This window comes from Chelonoidis abingdonii, chromosome 2, assembly GCF_003597395.2.
Source record: "Chelonoidis abingdonii isolate Lonesome George chromosome 2, CheloAbing_2.0, whole genome shotgun sequence".
NCBI lineage: Eukaryota > Metazoa > Chordata > Testudines > Testudinidae > Chelonoidis > Chelonoidis abingdonii.
The window spans coordinates 81,202,039-81,219,318 of NC_133770.1; the positions used below are offsets into that span (position 1 = coordinate 81,202,039).

At 40.9% G+C, this 17,280-nt stretch overlaps 1 protein-coding gene across 3 annotated transcripts in view; it reads left to right on the plus strand.

The window, feature by feature from the left end:
* ANO10 (anoctamin 10) overlaps positions 1 to 17,280 on the plus strand; it is a 284,686-nt gene that overhangs the window by 219,026 nt on the left and 48,380 nt on the right. The gene's annotated exons all lie outside the window — the stretch shown is intronic.

Sequence of the window (17,280 nt, forward strand, 5' to 3'; positions counted from 1 at the left end):
ACCCCCAAACCTCTCCCAGCTCATCATCAGAAGTAAGCTCCCCACAAACCAGGACACACCAACTCAAAGTGGCACCAGACCCTGTCAGATGCAACAGATGCAAAACCTGCAGATATATCTCCACTGCTTCCTTGATCAACACCCCTACTATCTACCTTTCAAGATCCATTGATCCTACACATGTTTGTCACAACATATGGTATACCTCATCCAGTGCACAAAATGCCCCAATAACAAGTGTGTGGGTGGAACCAAATAATCATTATACTCTCAGATGAACTCACATATAGGGTATTTTTGTCTTTTATCATTTTCCTGTCAGTTGTGGGTCAACATTTTTCAAAAAGTAATCACTCTATGTCTGACCTCATCCTCAAAGGAAACCTACACAACACTTTCAAAAGACAAGCCTGGCAGTGTAAATCCATTACTCTGCTAGACACTAAAAATCATGGACTGAACAGAGACACTGGATTTCTGGCTTATTACAGCAATCTGTAAGTTACTAACCCCCTCTTTTTGTCCTATGACTGCAGCGGTGTTAATGGGCCACTCTACCTTGGGTGGTCCCTTACAATACCTTCTAACTACTTATGCTAAACAATCTGTTCCATCTTGAATTTTATTGTGGTGCTGTGAGTATCTCTTCCAGACTGGAACGAGAAATCTATGTGACTCGAAAGCTTGTCTCTCTCACCAGCAGAAGTTGGTCCAATAAAAGATTATTACCGTATCCGCCTTGTCTCTGTAATATCCTGGGACTGGCCTGGCTACAACTGCAACCATCTAGATTTGTCAGTTGTTTTAAATTATGCAGTGAAGCAACATACAGTCGTATAGGTGGTGATATTCTTCAGTGGGCTTAGGGAAGCCTTTATTATTGGATAGACGATCAGCAAATTACAAAGCAGCTAGATAAATAATACAACTAACCATGCAATTAAATAATAATCCCCTGGGAAAACTGATTTTGGGCTATGAGTCTAACTTGTTGCCTGTTTTTAAAGGGAGTTGTCCAATCATTTAAAGAAGACATTTGCAGTTTATAAAAGGTGTTCAATTTTCAGACCTTTTTTTTTTTTTTAAACTTCCTGATAGCAATGCCGTTTCCTACCATGGGATTCATATGGGTAACCCAATGGAGCAATACAAACATTAATGAAGAGCAGCAAAATATACCTGGAGAACTTTTTGTAGAATATTTTCTGGCATTGTATCTTAAATCAGTTAAATATACAAAATGGAAGGCCTCCTTTTATGTTAAATTGAATGAGGTTACCCAGAAATAGGATGGAGAGAGAGAAAAGGTGTAGAAGTCTCCTTGAGCCTAATTGTAATGCCCAGCCCTGGACTCATTCCTGGCACATTTGAACCAAACCTGACCCAAGTGTGGTGATCGAATCCTTTTCTGACCTGACCCGAACTTGACATTTCCCCCATAATCTGTGTCAGCACTGCCACCTCGTCCTTGGGGGTTGGCCTAGTGGGAACTTCTTGCTCCCCACACTGCAAGGCCACAATCCTTCTCCAGCTACCTCCTGCCCATGGGGTCAGCTCAGCCCGGCTGCATTCTCCACTCCTGCCATCCATGGGTGCCTTGATGCACTGTGTGTGCTGCAGAGTGAAAGGTGCTGTGATACATCAGCACACTCTCACAGTGCAAAGTGGCAGGAGCAGGCTATACAGCCGCTGCCTTGCCAACCCCATGGGCAAGAGGTGATCAGAGCCAGCCCGAGAAGGTCTGGTTGTTTTCTGACATGACCTGATGTCAGGTTCAGGTAGGGTTGCAGGGCTCTTAGGAGGGGGTCAGGGTCAGAGCCCAGTGGGGATCCCAGAGACAGCTGGAATTGAGGAGGGATGTATCATCCTAACACTGTGAAGGAGCAATTGGAGAGGAAGGAGAAGGACGGTCACAAAAAAATTGAGGAAATAATGCAATAATTAATAAAATAACGGAGTAATATATTTCTATTTAACAGTATTATTACACTGTGAAAATAATATTAAAAGGAAGCATTTTATGAGTACTTACAGTTTCAGGCCTTTTGATGTTTTTTCCTCTCCGAGAAAGACAGGAGCACTGATAAAGTAAAAAAGTACAAGCAGTGTAATTGCTCTGCTTAAAAATTAAAAAACCCTCAAACTTACAAATACGAACATTAATTGCTCATTTTATTAATTAAAGCTACTTTTTGTGTTTTCATAATTCCCCTCCCACCCCCAGTTTTTAAAAAAGTACTCATAATTGTTGCTTTTATGTGCATGTACAAGTAAGGCCCTGATCATGCTAACACTTATGCACATGCACAATCTTAACACATGAACAGTCGCACTGGCTTCAGAGTATAGATATACACTAGCATGTAAGTCTTAGAAGGGTGAGTGGGACTTTAAATTCTTGTCTTGAGGTCTGATCCAGGTGGGAGGCCCCTGTATCATCCATCTGAAGTATCATTGAAATTAGTGGGGCTCCACAAAGTTTCAGGGAATCTGTCTGCATAGATCAGTTTGCAGGATCAAGGTGCTCAACACAAAAGTAGTATAACAAAGCTCCATAAGACTCCTGACATAGTAGAGTTAGAAAGCCAGATCCTCAGCTGGTATAAATTGGCATAGTTAAATTGAATACAGTGTAGCTACACCAGGTCACACCAGCTGATGATCTGACCCATAATATAAATCTATCCCTCTACCAAAATTAATGAATTTATGTTTTGAGCAAATAAGGGATAGAATTAGCTCTTTTATAATTGGCTTGTTTGTGAATAACTTGTGCCATCTGAATTTGATCTAAATATTTACAAAAGTATATCAAAGTATATCAATATACTTCCCATTTAAAATAAGCAGAACTAAAAGTGTGAAGGGATGCTCATAATTTGAATTGTTTGTAAATTATTTTTAAAAATTCTATTTTCTGGTAGAGTACCGTTTTAAAATAATGTTCTGATTTTTTAAAATTCTGTTAAATATGTGTGTGTGTATCTATGTGTTCCTCCCAACAAACATACACCTATAAAAACATGGGTATTTCGGTTCCCTTGGTCATTTTATGTAAGTCTTTTGCCCAGGATTAAAAACCTCACCACCTCATATGATTGTACCCACCCCTTCTCCCTAGGATCTATTGATGCCAATTGACAGAAGGTACAGAGGGGATGCATGGGGTTTTACAGGGATCCCCTGGATCAGGTACATGCATAATAATTCACCAAAGGGTGGCATATAAGGTATCTACTAAGAGCCAATAGCTTACTGTCACCATAGGTAATATTTAAGAAGTTATGTATTTATACTGGAAATTAAGTTCTTAAAGCCTTGAAGTTAAAAGCAGGTCACATAGAGGTGATAGGCCTTGGAGAGATTCTGTTCAGGCAGAGAGTAGGAGATCCTTGTTTCTTGCTATCTGGTCAAACATATATTGTACATTGTATGTATCACAATGAAGGCATATTTGCATTATTGAGCATGATGCTAATCAAAAAAGTGTGAAACCACAAGGAGAGGAAAGCTTCAGGAAAAAAACAAAAACACCACGGGGTATCCTGTTTATGAGTAAAGATGCTGGATTTTTGGGTTATAACTGGGGATACTGAGGAACTCCCAGGATCCTTCATTGAGGAGATGAACTGTGTCAGCGTGTTCTACCTTATGAAAGGAAGGTTACAGCCAACCTGGCTGGAAAATGCTGCAAAGACTTTAGACAGAAAAATATCTTATTCATTAAGTCTACGCTCTAGAATACATGTTATTATTTTACTTTACATGTAACCATTTGTTTCCAATACTTTTACTTGCTACTTCTCACATCTCTATACTTTTGTTAAATAAACCTTTACTTGCTTTCATTATAGATGTATCTAAGTGCTGTGTGTTAAGCAGAGCTGTGATCTAAAGTGCAACTGGTAAGCTGAGGGGTACTGTTCCTTTGGGAGCAGTGGATCTGTGAATTCTGTGTGTCCAGCAGAGCAGGGGCTGGACACTCCAGTGATCTGCTCAGAGGGCTTGGGAGTTGGAACACACCTTTGTTTACCCTAGAGGGACAGCAGAGCCTGCACAGGCTAAGAGGGAAGTGCTTGTGTGTTGTCCATGGTCGGGGGAGTCAGGGAGCTGACACCCAGTAGGTACAGACAAGGCTTCCTCGCGCTAAGGGCAGTTAGTAGCAAGGTGCTTCACAGCCCTGAATACACCTGGCAGACATCACACACCCCCTTTTTTCCTCTGTGCACCCACATGCCTGCTACCTCTCATCTCCACTTTCAGTTTCAGATATGTTGCCTTTGGGACCATAACCAGAGGAAAGTACATTGGAGCACCCCACAGAGCAGTATATGAGTGATGCAGTTGACCGTTAACAAAGCAGTGAAACTAATTATATATTCATTGGCAAATGCACACAGTAAATGAACTGGAACAATAGAGACAAATATTTTCCTTCTAATCGCTTTCTGGTCTATTAATCTTAAGTGTTATTTGTAGCTGTAATGAATACAGAACCTTCAGCTGAAATTGTGATTTCTCAAGTTTACCATGTCCCTTTAACTTAGCTTTACGAGGTAATGTTGAGCAGCCTCTGTTAGCATGGCAACAATCAGCTATCATGTTCAGAACATGGAGAGCAAGATTGCCTTCGGAGAATGTGTTACTATATTTAACATTAAGGGCCATTCAAAAATATCTGGAGTTACAAAACTTTTACAGCACAGACAATCTGCTGTTCTGCAGTGAATCTTCAGTCAAACAAATATGAGTGAGAAATCACTCCTAAGAAATACAGCCCAAAAATACATCTTTGCAAAAATATGAAGATCTTTGCCAGCTTCTCTACTTCCACTTTATTGTGATGATGATTATGGTAGTTCAAGTAGTGATGACTATAGTTAAGGATGTCCAACATTTTCCATTATAGACCCTTTTCCTTTATATCTAAAAGACAAGATATAACAGGTGGTCACGTGAAGTATGAGGTAACAAAAATAATGAGATGTTTTAGTACACAGTACCTGTATGCACAACTCATAGCCCACAAGTAACAGTAATTGCCACTCACTACCTGCCTAACTATTATTATATGTCGGTTTTCTGTATGCATTACAGTAGAGGTGAGTTCTGAGGTGGGACTTGGAAAATAAGATGTTGACTTTATGCATTTTGACTGGGAACTTGCGCGCACACGAGGGGCAAATTGGAAGAAAAAACAAAGATTTGTGTGAGAGAAACAGATGAGCAGGAAATTAGGGTTGCCAACTTTCTATTCCCAGAAAACCGAACACTCCTGCCCTGCCTCTTCTCCGAGGCCCCGCGCCTGCCCGCTCCATCCCCGCTCCCTCCATCGCTTGGTCTCCCCACCCTCACTCACTTTCACTGGGCTGGGATGGGGTTAGGGTGCAGGAGGGAGATTAAGTCTCTGGCTGGGAGTGTGGGCTCTGGGGTGGGGCCAGGGATAAGGGGTTTGAGGTGTGGGAGAGGGCTCTGGGCTGAGGCAGGGGATTGGGGTGTTGGGGGGTGAGGACTTGGGCTGGGGTGCAGGCTCTGGAGTGGGGCTGGGGATGAGAGGTTTGGGGTACAGGAGGGGACTCCTGGATGGGGGAGAGGGTTGGGATGTTGGGGTGCATGTGGGGTCTTGGCAGGGCTTACTGTGGCTTCCAGGAAGCAGCTGCCAGATCCCTGCAGCCCTTTAGGAGCATGGGTGGCCAGGGAGACTCTGCACACTGTCCTCAAACCCGCAGGTCCCATTGGTCTCAGTTCCCGACCAACTGGAGCTGCTGAGCTGGCAGTAGGGGCGGGGGCAGTGTGCAGGAGATAATGATTCTGAGATGGTGTTATAGAGAGAAAATTTACTAAATAATGTAAGTACTTGTGCAAATTCTTAGTGACCAAATTCTCAAATTACTGTTTCTCATTTTCTGAAGGTACACTACCTTGAAAACTGTAATCCATTTAATTATCTTTATTCTACAGAGAGAAGATTGATGTTTTTTTGTTGTTGTTTTTTGTAATCAGCAAAAAATACCTTTCTACTTGGCATCTCAGTAATTTTGAAAGCCTCAGTATTTTTCTACAATATGAGGACTAAGACTAAATGCAGTTTTCTCATTGAGATCTAAGTGATGAATTATACAAAGGTGTTCCACTTTATTATCTTTTAGAAGAATCCAGAAACTCAGAAGTCTAGATCTTCAGCTGCAGTAAATCAGTATAGCTCCATTAGATTCCAGGGCTGCCAGGGGCGGGCAAGTGGGGTAATTTGCTCCAGGCCCTGCAGGGCTCCCCACAAGAATATAGTATTCTATAGTATTGCAACTTTTTTTAGGGAAGGGGTCCCCGAAATTGCTTTCCCTCAGACCCCCTGAATCCTCTGGGCAGCCCTGTTAGATTCAGTGGGGCTCTGCTGATTTACATTAAGAGGATCTGGCCTACAGTTTAATTTATATCTCATGTATGCAATACCACACTATCAATATCTAACATTTTGAAGGACTTTATAAGCTTTAAATGGCACTCATGTATTTTCAATACAAAAAATATATATATTATAAGAATGCTAAGGCTGCAAAGTGAAGCATTCAAAAGTGAGGAAATGACAAAGTTAAGGTTATTGCCAAACCTTAATTCTGCTCCTTTGTGTTTATGCGTTATAATGCAATCTTGAATTGCCTGAGGTCATGCTATTATTTCTGCAGGACCCCTGCTTTAGTCCAAACACAAGGTGGATGATGCACAGTGAATGAGGCTGCTGAGTGAGCTCTGCTTTTATTTATCCTAAGTGTTTAATGGCCAAACCCATACCTATTTTATTGTGCACAATCTAAACTTTGCACTAAATGACAGATCTTCTGAGCCCCTGCTTTATTTGCCACACACACACTGTCTTATTCAGAATACACTGTCCATCTTGTGCAGTGAGGATCCAGAACTTCACTTAAATCAGTCTTAAATTTAGACTAAGTCCACTGTGGCACTTGCAGATAGAATTTGGCTCAGCATAAGCCATGGATCCACAAGACCTTTGTTCCATTCAATACCTATCTGCTTCATTCACTGTCGTCATTTATGCTGTGCAATGAATGAAGCAAGGATTGTGCAGAAACAGTAATATGTCATCATATAATCAAATACTTTGGATGGGATTTTCAAAAGTGCCTAGTGAGTTAGGCATCCTAACTTGCATTGAAAGTAAATACGAGTTAAAAAGCTATCTCATTTTGGCTCTTCTGAAAATCCTACCCTCTATTGTAATGCATATACAAAAGAACAGTATTAGGGTTATTTTGGCATTTACTGATTTTGAGTGCTTTGTGAGCTTTATTCTTTTACTGTACTTCTTTGTATGGAATTTTTAAATTTTTAAAAGAAAAATAATAAAACAGGCATTCTATAATGTGGAAGTATTTGCTACAGAAATAGAATCCTGGCTCCTGGTCTTAGACAAGGACTCAGTACTAGTGCAGCGAGTGTAGTTTAAGATTGCTGTGATCAAGCTGCCAAATGCAGACTCCACAGATAATCTTCTACCTCATTTTACACAGAACATCAATGCTAACTGAGATTATTTTTAATCTGGTTAGCTATTTCTCCTTGATTACACTTTTGTGTGGTCCAGGTACCAGGCGAATGATTGCCATCTACTAGAAATCTACTCATTTAATACAACAATGAATATGGCAGTCCTCAAATGTAGCTAGGTTGGGAAGACACAAAGCCAGACTACATCATAAACTAGATATATGCAAATCTGATGCTCATCCCAGGGCTAGTATACTGCCCATTTCCGTACTATATACAATCCTCCTCAAATGAGTGTAATCACAGAATCAGAGGAGTACAAGAGAAAGGTAATCTACTTTCTCTCTTGACCAAACAGATTTTCTATGTGCAGTTGTTCCCCATAGTACATTTTTAGTGTTTTGTCTAGTTTAGCTTAAATGTCTCAAGCAATGGGCACTCCATCTCTTTCCTTGAGAGACCTTTTCACATCTTCACTATCTCTTGTTCATTTCATACCATTGCTCCTTGTATACACCACATTGTGTATCTGCCATATTATCCTTCTGAATACATGATGCTTACATCCTTGAGATATTTATGTGCTCTTATCTGTAGATCTCATATAGTTGTGTTTAGTAGAGATCTTTTACTAAGTGTATCGTTTAAATTCCATAATACTTTTCTTGTTCTTCTCTGAGCGCCATACAATTTATTACTGTCTTTCTTGTAATGAGGAATCCAGAACTTTGTTCAGTATTTCAGATGTGGTTTGACCAGAATTGTGTGAAGAATTATTACTTTCCTAGTCCGTGCATGCTTTGCACATATGGCCTAAACTTGCAATAGCCCAATCTGCTAACATATTGCTTTGCAAACTAACGTCTAATTTTCTACCCACTATTAACCCTAGCTCATTCTACTGCTTTCTTCCTCTCATTGAATATTTGTATTTTGATTTATTTTTTCCTAGAAGCTTATGGATTTATAGGTGGAACTTCATTTTTTGTTTTTTTCCTGCCCTTTTTATAATTTCTTTAGGTCCCTTTGTATATTTTATCTTACCTTGCTTGTGTTTACATTGGTGTGCTGTTACTCCCAATAGTAAGCATTTATATAGTGTTTTCATCTTTAATTCATTTGGTAGTGTTTGTAAAGAGCTTTGATTTTCATACCTTTTTTGAGATAGGGAAGTATTATTACCCCCACTGATGGGGACATAAAAGCAAAGTGATGTAGACTTGTCCAAGGCCACAGAGCTAGTCGGGAGCAGCGTTGGCTTTGGAAGTCATGCGTTCTAGCTTCCTATGCTGTGTTCTGCTTTAGTGGTCTCAGAAGAACCAGAATGCATCTCTTTAACATTCATATAACTAGCTAACTAGCTCTTTTATGCTGTACTAACCTGTAGATCAGGGGTCAGCAACTTTTCAGAAGTGGTGTGCTGAGCCTTCGTTTATTCATTTCAATTTAAGGTTTCGCATGCCAGTCATACATTTTAACGTTTTTAGAAGGTCTCTTTCTATAAGTCTATAATATATAACAAAGCTATTGTTGTACGTAAAATAAATAAGGTTTTTAAAATGTTTAAGAAGCTTCATTTAAAATTAAATTAAAATGCGGAGCCCCTTCGGACTGGTGGCCAGGACCCAGGCAGTGTGAGTGCCACTGAAAATCAGCTTGCGTGCTGCCTTCGGCAAACGTGCCATAGGTTGTCTACAACTGCTGTAGATGTTTTTGTACTTGTAAATCTTGTCTCATAACAAGTTTATTTCACTTTGGATATTAATTGTACAATATAATCAGTCACAATATAAGGAGACATAAATAAAATAATCCTGTAGTGAATTTATTTTTTCATGGAAGATTAGGCTCTATAGGTGATTTAGATTCTGATGAAGCAGGAAGATGCCTAATATACTCTTCTAATACAGTTTTTAAAGATTACACCTGTCTTTAAAGTGAGTTATACGGTGCTTGCCGATGCAGTCTTTACTGAAAAAGGTGTTTTGACTGTTGTAAGTAGGGACATATAGTTATTAATAGAAGTACTTTAGTATCACTTGAATATGATTATATCTGTGCAAATTACATGTATAAAAGAGAATATTTGTATATTGCTAACAATTTATCATAACTATTAGGTGCCAATGCTTTTGAGATATATCTATCTGTTTTTACACTATATCATAGCATCTGAGTATCTAATTATTTATGGCTCTTATCTGAGAGATTTCGAAGTTAGATTGCAAAATGGTTTACAATAGCTTCTAAACATAAAAAAAATTAAAAATATACCCCACAAAACTTCACTGGTCTGTTTAACAAAATATCCCATTTTTGTAAATATAGTGAATAAAGAGAGTGAAAATGGTATGGCACATCATGTGTGTTTAATCTGTTTCACATAAATTTGCTGTGAAAGTTCTGTTTCAATATAGATAATGTCCAGTTTGTTCTAAACATGCAGTTGTACTATAAGTGTAATTTGTGGAGACCGTTATGGATCTCAAGAGCTTTTTCATCATTCCGTGTATAGAATTAATCTTCTCCTAAATGCTCATTCAGAAAATGCCAGAAGACGGCTCTGGGTGGTTGCCATGACAGATATTATTCTTCTGGCTCCTCTGAGAGCTACATTTCTAGAAACTGTGAATGTTTTCAAGTTTATCACAGCAGGAAGCTATGGTTATCCTGCTTTTTACACCGATAGTTTTCTTCTGTAGTCTAATCACCTAATTTTTTCCTCTCTTCTTTTCATGAAGCACTGTTTAGAATTGTTTAAATTGTCATTACTTGGCTACACTCTAAGCAAATTAGAACAGTATCTTTTTCATTATGGGGACAAAAAAGGGAGAGAAAGTATTTCAAGCATAATTGTCCCACATTGATGAATATAAGCAAAATTACTGCGTATGGTGCATAGTCTAATGAAAATGACAGAATTTCCTGATAAATGCATAGATTAAAGTGGAGAATCTATAAAGAGTTCTTTTCTCAAATCCCTGTATACTAGTAGGTCATTGCAGGCAGATATTGCAAAGAAGATTCTGCTGGTTTCAGCAAGGTAGTAGGAAACTTTCCTGTTTGCATGTATTTCTTTTTTAAAAATCCACAATATATTAAGAAATATTTTTCTTTGATATCCATTTAACTTAAAATATGAATGTGATATAGCCATATGTAACATTTTGAAATCCAATTCTGAATCAGTCCCACGGTATTTAGTTTCCTTCTGGACCAAAATCCTGGGGCCAATATGAGTTTGTATCATCTTTGTTCCCGTTTTCATTTGTAGGAAGTTGTGCAGTTGGAGTCCCAAATGAGAACAAAAAACTTGGAAAGTAAAAAACACTTCACATTCCTGTACTGATAACTGTGACTGCCAAACAAAACATGACTAAGCTGGTGTCAGGAATCGTTTGATTTTATGGGTGGGAATTTCATAAGTGCTCAGTGTTGGCCTAATTCTCATTAACTTCAAAGGAAACAGAGTTAGGCAAATGCTGAATGCTTTTGAAAATCCCACGATAAATCTTTTATAGTTCTAGTAGTTGTGAACATATCGGAATACTTCTTGGGCTTGGTTTTCTGTAAGATGGTGTGTATTTGGCTTACCACTAATTTTTTAAAATATTGTAAAAGTTTCATATTAGTTTTATTGTTAATATCAATATAACGGTTTTCCTCAGTAGAGTTTACAGTTTTACAGTCTCTACCAGCAGTACACTCTAGCAATAATACTTTTTATTCTGGATTTCAGTAAGAATAAATAACTTGTGCTGGTGAAGTCAGAGTAGAGACACTAGGGCAGGGGTTCTCAAGCTGGGGGTCGGGACCCCTCAGGGGGTCACCAGGTTATTACCTGGAGGGTTGCGAGCTGTCAGCCTCCATCCCAAACCTTGCTTTGGCTCCAGCATTTATAATTGTGTTAAATATATAAAAAAGTATTTTTAATTTATTTGGGGGGTTGCACTCAGAGGCTTGATATGTGAAAGAGGTCACTAGTACAGAAGTTTGAGAACCACTGCACTAGTGTTCTTCTTCAAATAGTGTTCCTATGGGTATTCCCTCTAGGCGCACATGCACTTCATGCATCTCAGATCAGAGATTTTAGGAGCAGTGTCCATTTGGCCCATGTATGCGCACCGTGCAGCCTTTTGCCCTGTACTATGACCATATAGAGTTGCACAGGCAAACCACCCTCAGTTTCTTCTCAGCTGCCTCAGCCAAGTTGAACTTACCTCAACTGTATTTTTTTCTCATATCTTACTAGTCAGTGTTAGTTCTTAGTGTTTCCTTTGTATTAGTTACTCATAGTCATTTTATACATTAAAAATATATTATTTTTTAAAATGTTGTCCTTTCACCTATTTTTCTCCCTTTTGGGAAACATAAACATTGTGAGGACATGGTTCTCCAGTTTTTAAATTATGCCTTTTTTGTGTGAGAGGCTCTCTCAGTCAGTTACAGGCACTCTCAGTGTGTCTGTTGCCTTGGGGAGTCACACGTTTCCCAACGTGTAATTTCTGCTTGGCATTAAAATGGAAAGACATAAAGAACTGGAAACTTAACCTATCTTTTCTTGGGATGGACCGTTCACTTCAACTGGCTTCTGAACCCAACCTGTATAATGGTTTCCGAGCAAGTTGACTGCTTCAACCTCCTTGGCACAGCGCTCCCCTAGAGCATTGAAGAGAAGATCTCAGGAATCCTCTCAAAAAGACACTAGAAAGCAATCTTAAAACTCTCTAGGTAGAGAATCTACATTAGAGACAGTCACCAGGTCAAAGGATAGCTGTAGGTGGGAAACAGCAGCAACAATGCGACTTCTCCTGCCCCATGGCAGGCTACGCTCCCTGCCTGCCCCTGCTGCCACGGAGGCTGCCGCCGCTCTGGGCTCAAGCCATCTGTCTCCCCCTGAGCAGCGCTCAGTTCTTGCTGCTCTTGGCCAGCAGTTGCGGGGCCCCAGCCGAGCCCGGCCCCTTGTGTCTCCTCTGCAGCAGCAACCCCCACCCACCTCCTCCTGGGCAGCGTTAGTGGCCAGGGAGCCTGAGAAGAGGAGTGGCCCCCGGGCAAGCAGGGGAGACTCCGAGATGAAGAGGCTGCTGGCGCAGCCCGAGCGCTGGAGACTGACAGGTACCTACCCCTAAGCAACAGTGTAAAAAATTTTTTTGGCCACCACTTTTTGGCACCCCCTAATCTTGGCGCCCCAGGCAGCCGCCTAGTTCACCTAGCGATTACACTGGCCCTGAACCTGTCTCATTGGTAGCACCAATTGTTCCAGGGACCTGGAGGTAACAGAAACACCCGAATCTCTTCCGTTCGGCGCCAACCTGTTCCTGGTGTGGAGGACCTCTCAATCTTCGGACAGTCTCATGAGACTGATGGAGTCTCTCCCTATCTCTTTGAGTGCTTTACTTCTACCAAGCGATGAGGAGGAGGAAGATGATAGGGACTTCTCATCTGTCTCCCACATTTAGATAATAGCATAGAGAGTACACTTATAAAGTTTGCGGATGATACCAAGCTGGGAGGGATTGCAAGTGCTTTGGAGGATAGGATTAAAGTTCAAAATGACCTGGACAAACTGGAGAAATGGTCTGAAGTAAATAAGATGAAATTCAATAAGGACAAATGCAAAATACTCCATTTAGAAAGGAACAATCAGTTGCACACATACAAAATGGGAAATGACTGCCTAGGAAGGAGTACTGCGAAAAGAGATCTAGGGGTCATAGTGGACCACAAGCTAAATATGAGTCAACAGTGTAACACTGTTGAAAAAAAAGCAAACATCATTTTGGGATGTATTAACAGGAGTGTTGTAAGCAAGACACAAGAAGTATTTTGTCCACTCCAGTCCACACTGATTAGGCCTCAACTGGAGTATTGTGTCCAGTTCCGTGCACCACATTTCAGGAAGGATGTGGCGAAATTGGAGTGAGTCCAGAGGAGAGCAACAAAAATGATTAAAGGTTTAGAAAACATGACCTATGAGGAAAGACTGAAAAAAATTGAGTTTGTTTAGACTGGAAAAGAGAAGACTGAGGGGGGACGTGATGACAGTCTTCAAATACGTAAAAGGTTATTACAAGGAGGAGGGAGAAAAATTGTTTTTCTTAACCTCTAAAGATAGGACAAGAAGCAATAGTCTTAAATTTCAGCAAGGGAGGTTTAAGTTGACCATTAGGAAAAATTTCCTAACTGTCAGAGTGATTAAGCACTGGAATAAATTACCTAGGGAGGTTGTGGAATCTCCATCATTGGAGATTTTTAAGAGCGGGTTACACAAACACCTATCAGGAATGGTCTAGATAATGCTTAGTCCTGCCATGAGCGCAGGGGTCTGGACTAGATGACCTCTCAAGGTCCCTTCCAGTTCTGTTATTTCTGGCCAGGGCTCTCCCTTCATTATCAGGGAACCTTCTTCACTGAGACTTCCAGGGAGTTGGAATATCCCCATGAGAGACATGCTCCATCCTGCTGATGGGCCATCTTTGGCTGCCTGTACCTAGGCCATATTCATCACCTCATTGGCCGTATTTGGACCCATCAGCGTCTTATTGCCAACAATTCTCCAGGGTTCCTAGAGTTTCTTGCAAGGAGAAGGGCAGACAGTCCCCATCAGTCTCTCTCTCTAGGGTGCTTGATCCACACGAGGAGACATTTGAGGAGCAGAAACGAGAATGGATAAGGAAATCCCCCCCCAACAAATAGTATCTCTTCCATATCCCCAGATGAAGTTTTGATGCCTCCTCCACCATAACTGGCTGACAACTTTAAACAGTTTCAGGCCTTTATTGAAAGGATAGCAGACTATTTGGAGATTCCACTTGAGATTAAGGAATCATGGCATAAACTTCTTGACATTCTGCACAGAATATCATCTGCCTGCTTTGCAATGCCTATTAATGAGGCTCTGTTAGACCCTGCAAAAATAATTTGGTGTACACTGGACACAATACTGCCTACCTGTAAGAGGTTGGACAAAAAATATTATGTTCCTTCTAAGGACTCGGAATTTTTATTTTTGCACCCATCCCTCAACTCTCTTGTGGTTGATGCAGTGAACGAATGTGGAAGACAACGCCACACTAAATCGACACCACATTAAAAAGATGAAAAGTGACTTGACTTATTTGTCCATAATTCATATTCATCAGCTGCTCTACAATTTAGGATGGCAAAATACCAAGTCGTCATGGTGATAGAGTCACACAAACCATTCAAAGTTTAATGTCTTTATTGAGCATCTTCCAACAAAGCAGATGAAACAGTTCCTGGCAATCATCGCAGAGGGTCAGCTCCTGGCAAGAACATCTCTGCAGGCCTTGCTGGATGCCCCTGACATAGCCGCTCATTCTGTCTCCATGGCAGTAATCATGAGAAAGACCTCCTGGCTTCAGCTCTCCAGATTTCCGAGGGAATTCCAAAATACAGTTGAGGACCTTCCTTACAACAGATCAAAGCTGTTTAAGGAAAAAACTGATGAGTCTGTGCATACTTAAAACACTCTAGCGCCACACTACATTCTCTGGGACTATACATCCCTTCACAAAAGAGAGAGTTCATTAAGTCCCAGATGGCGCAGAGATCCATGCCAGTTTCCTGCCTCTCAGAGACATTATGAACCACAACATAAGAGACAATAGTTACAGAAGAAAAGGCCATCTACTTCTCAGGCATTGACTTCATAACCCACAACTTCAAAACAACAATTTTGTTGAGGTGATTGAAGTGCTGAGTTACCATCCCCACTCATTTCTGCTGCATCAATCTGCGTGTGTTCCTTGCATCGGTGACTGCATTTCTTATTTCTGCTGGGACTGGGAACGTGTCACTAAGGGCAAGTGAGTGTTGGAGATAATTTCAGCTAGATACTCTATCTACTTTGCCTCCCTCCCACCCCCTTTTCTCGTCAAGGATCCCTCTCACAAGCATCTTCTACAACAGGAAATAGGCCCTCTTCTGAACTTGGGTGCTATAGAACCAGTTCCTACACAACACAGAGGAAAGGGATTTTATTCCAGGTTCTTCCTGGTTCCAAAAAAGAACAGTGGATGGAGACCCATTCTAGATCTAAGATTACTCAACAGATTTGTAAAGATGTAGAAGTTCAAAATGGTAACTCTTGCAGCAATAATTCCATCATTGCACCAAGGGGATTGGTTCTTGGCCTTCGACCTACAAGATGCTTACTTTCATAAGTGATTCACCCCTCCCACAGAAGGTTCCCGTGCTTCACTCTGGGTCAAGAGCATTTTCAGTACAGGATGCTCCCATTGAGTCTCTCCTTGGTACCCAGAATTTCTCAAAAGTGCACTTACTGGTAGCTGTTCACCTTATAGACAAGGAATTCTGATATTCCCATGCCCCGACAATTGCCTGTTCAAGGAATGCTCCTACAGCAAAGCCTCGACAGATCATGACAGACATGTCATGCATGTTTTATATCAACTGTCAAGGGGAGTGAGATCACCTTCTCTCTGTGCCAAAGCAGTGAGGCTCTGGAATTGGCGCATATGAAACCAGATCAATGTCTCAACAGTTTACCCTCTGGGTGTGCAAAACATCACAAGAGATGTCCTCAATAGACACATCTCACAAGACCACAAATAGGAGATAGACCCCATTACACTCCACTGCATATTTCAGTTTTGGGGCATCCTTCAGATAGACCTTTTCGCCACAGCCAAGAACAAGAAGTAGTCCCAGTTTTGTTCGAGGGGCAGATTGGGTCACTATTTCCTGGGGGATACCTTTCATCTTTGTTGTGTGCATTTCCCCCAACTCTCTTGATATCCCAAGTTCTGTTCAAGATAATGAAATACAAGGTCAAGGTTATTCTAGTAGTTATGACGTGGCCACAACAAACATGGTTCCCTTACCTCACCAAGGTTGCAGTTTGTCAACTGATCACCCTCCAGACAGACCATCCTCCATCTTCTCTTTCAGGATGATAGTCAAAGCTTTTACCTCACCCCATTCTATGGTAGTGTTTGCAGTGTAGCTCTCCTAAAGGTTTTTTGTCCATTTTTGTAAATTTCCCACCTTTTAAAATACTTACTTATCACTGGTTGCTGTTGCGGTTGACAGCTGTCAACTATTATAGGTATTATACTTTGTATGCCCAGGGCAATGGGGCCATGATCTGCATAAGGCCTGAAGGTACTACTGCAATATAAATGTTAAGTAATATTCCTCCTCAGCTAAGCCCTAATGTTTCCCATGCCTCCCACTCCTATACTTCTTACCCTACTTTCTCCTGGAGAGATTCACTCTTCTCTGATACCTTCTTGTAGAGTCCCATTTTTGTCTTTCCCCATTCCCAGTTTTCCCCAAACTCCTCCCTCCCTGCTCAGTCTAGCTCACCACTGCCTTGTATCACAACATATCCATCCCTACCATGCCTTCTTAGTTACTGGTTACATTTAGCTTTTAAATGTTTATGGGTACCAAAGTTGAAAAGCTGAATCTAATAGGGATGCCTGTTGGAGAGTGGGGATGTAGGTGAGGAAGAACATGTAGAGCAAGGCCATAAGTTGTTGGGAACATTATTCAGATGTCATAAAAGCCTGTAAGGTGGGGCATAGTGTGTACAGGGTTTGGGAACAGGAGGAAAGTCTTTGTAGGCGTATGAGACATGCACATGCCAGATGAAGCCCCAGGCCCCCCTCATGCATCTTTTATCTCATATTTCTCTCATACCTGCTGTGATACAGCATGGCCAGAAGGCAGCATAAGAGTGTTAGCAGGAGGCCTTATTCCCTGCCAAGGGAGGAAGGTTTGCTTTAG